The sequence below is a fragment of the Camelus dromedarius genome, chromosome 31 (genome assembly GCF_036321535.1).
Source record: "Camelus dromedarius isolate mCamDro1 chromosome 31, mCamDro1.pat, whole genome shotgun sequence".
Lineage (NCBI taxonomy): Eukaryota > Metazoa > Chordata > Mammalia > Artiodactyla > Camelidae > Camelus > Camelus dromedarius.
Window position 1 is genome coordinate 20,966,757 of NC_087466.1, and position 8,769 is coordinate 20,975,525.

The 8,769-nt window shown below is 52.1% G+C and overlaps 1 long non-coding RNA gene across 1 annotated transcript; it reads left to right on the forward strand.

Moving 5' to 3' along the window:
• The first annotated feature begins 2,869 nt into the window (after positions 1-2,869).
• LOC116149980 (uncharacterized) lies at positions 2,870-5,685 on the forward strand. The gene is made up of 3 exons (XR_004133584.2): positions 2,870-3,670; positions 4,040-4,209; positions 5,266-5,685. It is a non-coding gene; the product is annotated as an uncharacterized LOC116149980 (long non-coding RNA).
• Positions 5,686-8,769: the final 3,084 nt, after the last annotated feature.

Below are 8,769 nucleotides of genomic sequence, written 5' to 3' on the forward strand. Positions count from 1 at the left end.
AGGCTTGCCTTCCTTCCTCCAGGAACTTCCTCGAGGCTGGGGGGCTCCTTCCCTCTCACCGTGACCATCCCCTCCTTCTCGCCGGTGCAGACTCTCCTAAGGGACGCCAGGGCACCACGTCTGGGTCACTGCATCCTTGTCCAACCTGTGCCTTCCTTTTGTGTGGTGTTCCCCTGCACTGACCGCCCGCTGTCGCTGCAGGCCTCTGCCTGCTGGTGCCCCTCCCTGCATTCTGAGCCCGCTTGTCTGTACCCCCAGCACCCAGCAGCAGGTCGGACCCATCCAGGCTTGGGGAAGGCGTCCCCTTGACCTTCTAACCCACCCTTCATTGTGGATGAAGGTGGACGCAGGAGACCTTCCCTTGGGTCTGCAGATGCCCAGGCGAGGGTCTCGGGAATGACTCCCTTTGAGGCCCAAGCACAGCCGGACTCTGGGCCCCAGCCTTCAGGGGGAAAGTTGCACTCGGATTTGTGGGGGGTAAGTTGTAGTCATTAGGGTACAGGCTAAGCTGCCGTGCGTGACAAGCACCCCCAAATCTGGCTCAATCGGGAAAGAGGTTTTCTCCTGAGACAGCCCCGAGAGAAATGGGTGGGCCTGGGGGCAGGTGGCTTGGCCTTGCAAGTTCACCCGATGACCCAGGTTTCCTGCATCAGGCTGCTGGGCATCCCTGGGGCTGGTGGTCTGGTCCACGCGGCCGGCCCTGGCTCCCTGCATCCTCGCTGCAGCCCTTCCGTTCTGCTCATGTCTCCTTGGCCACAGCTGTCTCACGGCCGCACTCGGCTGCGAGGAGGCTGGGCGGTCTGCTCTCCAGCCGGGTCAGGCTGTGCTGGGTCCTGCTGACCCGTAGCTGGCGAGTCAGTTTGTACAGCTGTCAAAATCCAGAAGAGCAGAGCAGTGAACACATGGGATGTTTCCGCTTTAACCCAGCTGAGTGATTCCAGCATGGTGCCACTCAGGGGAGGCCGGCAGGACGGTTCCCCGTGATCACGTGACCCTGCCCAACTGCTCACGGCTACACACCTCAGCCTGGGCCCCGAATACTTTCCAGTTAGGGGACAACTTTCTGTGTCAAATCAAGTGGCTTTTCCTGGGTGCTCTGCAGAGCTGGGGACCGGGTACTCACTCATTTAACTGATGTGCCCCGTATCTGTCCCTGGGGCCAGCAGTCACCAGGGTCAGTGAGCTCCTTCTGCCACGGAGTGTAGTCTCGGGGAGGGAGACGGATGGTCAGAAAGGAAAGGAGAGGATGTCTGGCCAGACACGATGGCCGGGGGCCTCTCTGAGGAGGTGACACTGAGAGGGAAGATGCTGCCATGGGAAGATGGGAGGACAGGAGAGCCGAGTGGGAGAGGCAGGTCAAGTGCAGAGAGGGGACTGTATTCTAAGGGCGAGCAGGAAGCCCCCCAGGATTGGAGCCTAGCAGTGACATCCGAGGAGCGCGGTCAGAGGGTGGTGCTGGGTGAGGGCAGTTCCTTCTGCTCGCCTGGGTGGTGGTGGTAGGGTCTGCCCTGGGGGACTGGGCACAGGGTGGGTGGAAGACTTTTCCAGAAGTCAGTCTGCCAGCTTTCTCCTTCCCTCCCCTCATCTCCGTCACCCCGAGCACTGTTTGTGCGGTTCTGGTTCATCAAGCACACGGTGTTGGACACACAGCCAAGGCGATGGGGAGCCTGTCAGGTTCGGCCGGGAAGCCTGGAAGGGCGTTGATGAGCGGCCGTTTACATCAGCGCACACTCGTTCTGAAAGCCTGCTGCCATCTTGTCCCCAAACCTTCAAGGCTGTCATAAGCGGATAAGTAAAGGCCCGTTTAGACCGTTTTTAAAACACATTACGAGCTAAGCGCCAGCTCGTTGTCACAGCTGATCATCTTGGAGCGCGCTCCTGGCCGTCACAGCGGTAAGTGGATGGTCTCATAATTTCATTAGATGACTTCCAGGGGAGAAACAGTTGTTAGTCAATTCATTATGCTCTGGAACAATCTCCAAACTTCTTCATTTCCGGACGCCCTCCCTGTGCTTCCTCCTCCTCTCTCTCCCTGGCTCGAACAGTAAATCGCAAGTCAAGCTGGGTTTTGGGGAGAGTGAAAGGGATGGTTTGAGCTTGCTGGTTGCACCATTCTTGCTAGCCGTTTACCTGCTCAGCCAGTCTGCTTCCCTTTTTCAATCATGACTCAGGATTTTCCTGGCTACAGGTAACAGAAACCCCAATCCAAACAGGTTCAAGCCAAAAAAAGATACTATCAGCTCACAGTTTTGAAAACCCAAGTGCTAGGACTACCTTCAAGTGTGGCTAGATCCAGAGACTCCATGATGTCGTGGAGGTGCCATTTTGACATGGTGACCTTGGGTTCCCACTGCCAGCTATCTGCAGTCTGCTCCATGTGGCCAACTGATGTCCTTCAAAGTCCAACGACCCCATATTCCTGGGCTCTCAGGTGTCTGCCTGTGATCCCTCAACAAAGTACATTCTTTACGGGTGTGTTTGCCCTAACAAACGAATAGCCCTAGGTAATGTCTAATTTCACAACAGCTCAGGCTGGCTTGTTTCAGCCCAACTTATCAGAATCATAAACCCCACGGCCATTCACAGACCCTAAACCTCTTACCTCACCTGCAACCAATCAGAGACCTGTGCACAAGACGATCAGGCACCTTGTGACCCGACCTTATAAAAGACCCCAGAATGGGCCCTGGGTGCTCGCATGGGCATCTCTTGCCTGTGTGGCCCACTATGCTTTATGGCAGCATACCCTAATAAACTCCTTTTTATTCTTAGACTTTATCTCTGGTAAATTCTTTTACCAACCCACATCACCATGTCACCAACCAGCCACCACTGTGTCCCACAACAGACCCTGCTGCTGCAGAGGGGTCTGACAAGCTCTGCCCATCGGCTCCAGGTGGCGCTCGCCCAGGTCCATTCTAAGACACCGTGGGAGCAGCTCAGGACCTTGGGTATTGCCACTGGGCTCACCTCCTGCTCCCAGTGCTTCCTCCTGCCATCAGGTGGGTCCAGTCACACCTGGAGAGCTACAAGAAGCAGGAGTGCAGTGAGCTTTCTCTCCCTCATCTTGTGACCTGAGCATGCCTGCTGCACTCCTGGCTCGACACCCCTGGACCAGGTTCTTCAGTTACAGTGACCTCATCTGCAACTGTGACCCCTCGATTTCCCCTGGTGACATCCTGGATCCGCATATATCCGTTTATAAGGTCCTGCTTGGTAATGCCCCCTCTCCTAACAATAAAGTCTATTTAAACCCTGAGCAAAAATCCCTATCCGCTCTGCCCTCCTCTGTGTTGACCGCATTCTCAGAAGGCAGGTCCTCTCACGACGTCAAGATGAACACTTACACCTCCCAGCTTCTGTCCTCACGGTGCTGCCAGGGGAAATTCTTTTCCCCTTGTGGTTCCGACAAGTTTGCATGAGGAAGCTCATTGGACTGTTTGGATCACATGCTCAAGCCTGAACCAATCACTGTGGCCAAGAGGAGGTAATGCTGACTGGCCAGACCTGGGTCACATGACTCCCCGGCCCGCTGCGAACCAGAGGAACCACCTGAAGCGGCTGCGCCCAGTCACCCGGGCTGAAGGTGGCGGAGCTGGGTTGCTCGTGGCTTTGCTTCAAGAAGCAGAGGCAGCAACCAGCCCCTCTGTTTCTTTTCATCTTGTTTCAGGTGCCAGCACTTGCCTCTTTTCCTCCCTGGTTCTGTCTTTCTCTAGGAGACACTCTAACCTGTGTCTCTCTCCCTGCCCCGACCCCGACACAATAAACCTTAGGTTGCTAGGAAAACAAGGGAGTCCTGGTGACTGTTAGAATTTCCAGATTAAGAAAAGGGGTGGGGTGGGGTGGGGAGAAATGTGCTCTGTTTTTCCATAACATAAATTCTGCGAGGTAAAGCTCTGAAATCTTAGGTTTGTTTTCAAAAGTTTGTGGGACTCTAGCATTTGGCTAATCTTAGTCCTCTGCAGCCCCGCCCTGTGCTGGGCCGGGGACAGGTTGGCGGGAGGGCGCTGTGTGGGTAAAATAACCATGTCTTCTTCAGCCACAAGGAAATGAATTCTGCCAACAATCTGAGGGAGCTTGGAAGGTGATCCTCCCCAAACTGGGCCTCCAGATGAGAACCCAGCCCAGTTTCCCCCTTGATTGAGCCTTGTTGAGACCCTGAGCTGAGAACCAGCTAAGCACTGCCTGGAGTTTCGGCCAATGAAAATGGTGAGGTAATATATGTGTTGTTTTAACCACTAAGTTTGTGATAATTTATTATGAAGCAATGGAAAACAAACGTACCGTCTCAAAGGCGCAGGCCCCAGCAGGTGTGATCACAGTCCACTTGGCACCTTTATTATGTGTTAAGTCCTGTCCCCTCGGCCCCACTCAGGCCCTTGAGGGTTGAAATCTTCCTCCCTTAACGCCTTTAACTCTTCTCTGTATCTCCACTCCCTGGTCCCAGCCACAGACGAAGCCTTCAATAAAGTGCTCATTTGAATTGGGACTGGCACCATGACAGAAAGCCATCTCTTATGGCTGGCTCCAGGCACAGCAGGATGCAGGAGCTGGGACAGCGTGATTAGGATTCAGTATCATGTTCTCATAGCATCTGTAAGGGTGGTGGGGGTGTAGTGGTTAAAAGCATGGGCTCTGGAATTGGGTTGCCAGATAGAAATACAGAATGCTCAGTTAAATTTGATTTTCAGAGGAGTGAATAACTTCAGTGTTAGTATATCCCAAATACTACACAGGACATATTTATAGCAAAAAAGTATTTACTGTTTATCTGAAATTCAAACTTAACTGAGCACCCTGTAGTTTTGCTAAATCTGGCAACCCTACCCTGGAACCAACTGCTTGGATCTGAATTATGTCTCTTCCTCTGTCTGTGTGGCCACAGAGAAGTTACTTACCCTTTCTGAGCAGTGGGGGTGGGCTGTGATGACACCAGCACCCCCCGCTCAGCAGAGTTATGGGGTGTCAGTGACATGGCAGAATCCGAGGTCAGGAAGAAGCGCTGCTGCTAGATTTCGAGCTGAGGGTCCTGCCTCGTCCGCAGCTGAACTGGCCCTGCCGGTGGCAGTGGTTCCCCAAACGCAGGCGGATGGACATGAATCTGTTTAGCGAGGACCTTGTTTTAGGAGGGCTAGAGAATTAAAGAATTGCCCACATCTTGCCTGGGAGAGTTCCTAAATCGAGTTTCAGTGAAAAACTTTGTTCTCCTGGTTCTGAATGTTCACCTGTAATGAACACAAATGAGAATTCTTTGCACAAACACAGGGAACTGGATTTGGAGGATCAGCCAGATTTAAACTAAGGCAGGTCACCTTTTGGGGAGAAGCAACTCCATCTGGGATAAATCCATCTTGTAAAATTGTAACACTCTGGGAGCTGCATTTCCTCTGCGAAGAGAGGTACCACAGACAGTGTGGCAGTGGAGTCCACCACCACAGAAGAAGTCTGACGACCTTGAGGTCACCATGCCGCAGAAGCCACGTGGAGGCGCTCTGGGCCAAAGTTCCAGCAGTGTCCAGCCTTCCAGCCATCCCTGCCAAGGCACCGGCCACATGTGTGGAGCCATACTTGACCCTCTAGATCAGCCATCTGCCAGCTGAATGTCATTGAATGACCTCACCTGACACCATATGGAACAGAAGAATCACCCAGTCGAGCCCTGCCTGAATTCCTGACCCCTGGAATCCATGAAATATAATGAAATTCGTTTTATTCTATGTGACTAATTTTTGAGTAATTATGCAGCAGTAGTGATCGGAGTAGGGCTCCTTTAAAGCAGGGCCAAAGCTGGTGATGGAAATACAGGAAGAGGGTCAGGCATAGCCCTAGGGAAGCTGGGGACAGTAGAAGCCTGCTTTGTCTCATGGTGACAGCCATTAAGTGGGAAGCACAGGCCTAGGAGGGCTGGCTCTGGAGCTGACTCTCTGGGTTCAAGTCCTGGCTGGATCAACTGGGTCACACTGGGAAAGTTTCTCAACCACTCAGGGCCTCAACTTTTCCCATCTGTAATATGAGACTATCGTGAACTGCAAACTTTACAATAAGGAACAGAAGTCTCCAACCAATGGCCAAGGATTCAAATCTCGACTGCAGATATGTCTTGGTTGGCTTTCAGAATTATTTTATTATTTGGATCTAATTTAGAATTGGGAGATTTCACAGCTTCTCTGGAAATCACTTGGTGCTAACAGCTAACACAGATCACCTGGCATGGGCTGGATGGCATTCTAAGGGTTTTACATCCTTTCATTCATTTGACCTCAGGCAGCCCTGCGAGATCTGTTATCATCAACATCCTCAGTTGTGCCAGAGGTGATCCAGGGAGCAAGGAAGACACCTAGGTGGGTACCACAGTGGCAGGAGATGCTGATGAGAAAATTTTCCCTCCATCCCTGCTAGGGCAGGACACACCCCTGCCCAGGTGTACACAACCCTGGGGGGAGACGGGGACGCTCCACACGGGACTGAGATTAGCTTCGTGTCCTTAGGAGTGTGGGGGTTCATGAAAGAAATTCAGTTAATTTTAGGGAAAAATAAAGTCAATTTCTGTTAATTCTGGCATGTGGGCTGGGCACTAGAAGAAACCACTCATAGAACAAACCCTCACTGAACGTTTAGGTGATCGAAGCACTTGCTTGAAGCACTCACTCAGTCCTCAGAATGGTCCCACGAAGATGCTTTAATGATCCCTGTTTCCTGAGAATGGAAGTTGAGGTACAGAGGTTAACTTGCCTGAGGCCATTAGGCCAATAGGGGATGGAACTGGGGTTTGACCCCAGGCAGCCTATCTGCAGCCCGCCTAAGCAGTGTGCTGCCTTTGTATCCATAGCCCCTTTCCTGACAGTGTTTCCTGGGAGAGCCAGGACGCTGCCCAGTCAGTGGTCCCATGTAGGAAGGAAGTCCGTGAGTCACCTGGAGCAGGGGTCCCGCCCGCAGACAAGTGATGCTTGAGGACCACTGGTGGGAACTGGAGATGGCGGACAGGAGTTTGCAGGAGGGGGCGGCTGGTTCTCATTTCCCACTTAGGCTGGGCTGGAAGGAGCTGGTGAATGTCACACTGCATCAAGCAGACGGTAGGCCTGCAGTTTTGATAATGACCGCCTGGGGCCCCTCTGTGCACTGCCGGCCAAACCAGGTGCCTGTTGCCAAAGGCAACGAACAAGCTTGTTTTTCGTCAGTCTGGGCTGTCCTGGTGGCCAAGGGCTGTGGCTCCCGCTGGATGGTCTGGTGAGCTGTCCTTCTGTCATGGATGGGGCTCAGGACCACAGCTTCATGGGTGGGAGCCATCTGTCTGGGCCTTAGGCTGGCTGCTGCTGACGACAGCTAACGTTGCTATGGTTCTCATGATGTGCCAGGCGCTGTTCCAAGGCCATAATCCTGACTGCGAGCCTGGGAGGTCGAAATCATCATTATCCCCATTTTGCAGATATGGGGAAAGAGGCACCAAGTTCAGCGAACTTGGCCGAGGTCGCACGGGGCCAGACTCCAGCCCAGGCGGGCCGGCTCCAGACGCTGGCCCTGACCTTCCTCCTGAGCCTTTTGGAAAGTGCTCCCCCAAGAAAGGAGAGAACCCTTCTTTTGATAAAACCTCATTTTGTGATTTTTTTTTTGTAGCGGGAGGGTTAGTTCTTGAATGTGTTAGATTGATTAAAAAAAAAAAATCATACCCCAGTGGAAAAAAAATCAGTTACCACGTATGGTTTCCAAGTCACTTTGATGCCGTCACAAACCCTCTCGTATGCCTGAGCCTCTAATTAGATTTGGAGGAGAATCAATTCATGTGTCATGAAATTTTAAAAGACAGCACTCCATGAATGGTACTTCCCATTATTCCAGCTTGATTGAAATTGTGGGTTTTTTTCAGAGAATGCTATTTATACTGTTAAGACAATGGAGCTTTCAAAAGGATTCCAGCCCTTAAGTCTTCATATGTGATTTCTGGGGATGTGGAAATTTTCACATTTTCATAATGAATACGTTTCTGTGGTTTCGTTTTTTTCTTTCTTTTCTTCTCTCTCTTTTTTTTTTTTTTTAAATAACCTGACTCGGCAGTGTCTCTCTCCCTGATGGGGACCTCAGTTTCTTGCCAAAGCATGTATCACATAATTGCTTTCATGTTCAGCCCCGGCAAGAGCACGTTGTAAATGGCTGTGACGCAGATGTGACAATTCTATTAGGCCTGGGTTCTTGCATGGTTGACCTTGCAAATTGAATTTGGGGAGGTCAGCCCTTCTGCCTGGCTGCTAGATTTTGCGTTCGCAGTTTGGGGAGAGGCCTGGGAACGTGTGGCCTGAGACTTCCATGCCGGTGTGTGGACAGCTGGGCATCCACTCGGTTGTGTCCTGTGATACACTGCCCTGTGTCCCCGGGTCTTCCTCAGCTCCCCAGCGGAAGGCAGCAGCCTGTGATCGATGGTTTCCTGCCTGCCGTGGCGTTATTAGCTGCTCTGTCAAGGTGACAGTGTCATTTTTAATATTCCATCTTCAGACCTGAGGTTTATTTTTAGGTTGGGAGTCAGCCAGCCTTCCCAGAGACAGAGAGCCGTGAAGAGTCGAGGGCATGTTTCTCGCCCGGGCTGCTGGGGAGCTTTTCTCCATATGCCTGCCCACGAGGGTGGCCTCTGGGTGCAGGAAATGTTCTGTGTCTTGATCTAGGTGGTAGTTACTGGGATTTATCTATGTGTATGAAGATTGAGCTTTGGTGAGGATGTGGAGAAACCAGAACCTTCTGGCAATGCTGGTGGGAATATAAAATGGTGCTACTACTTGG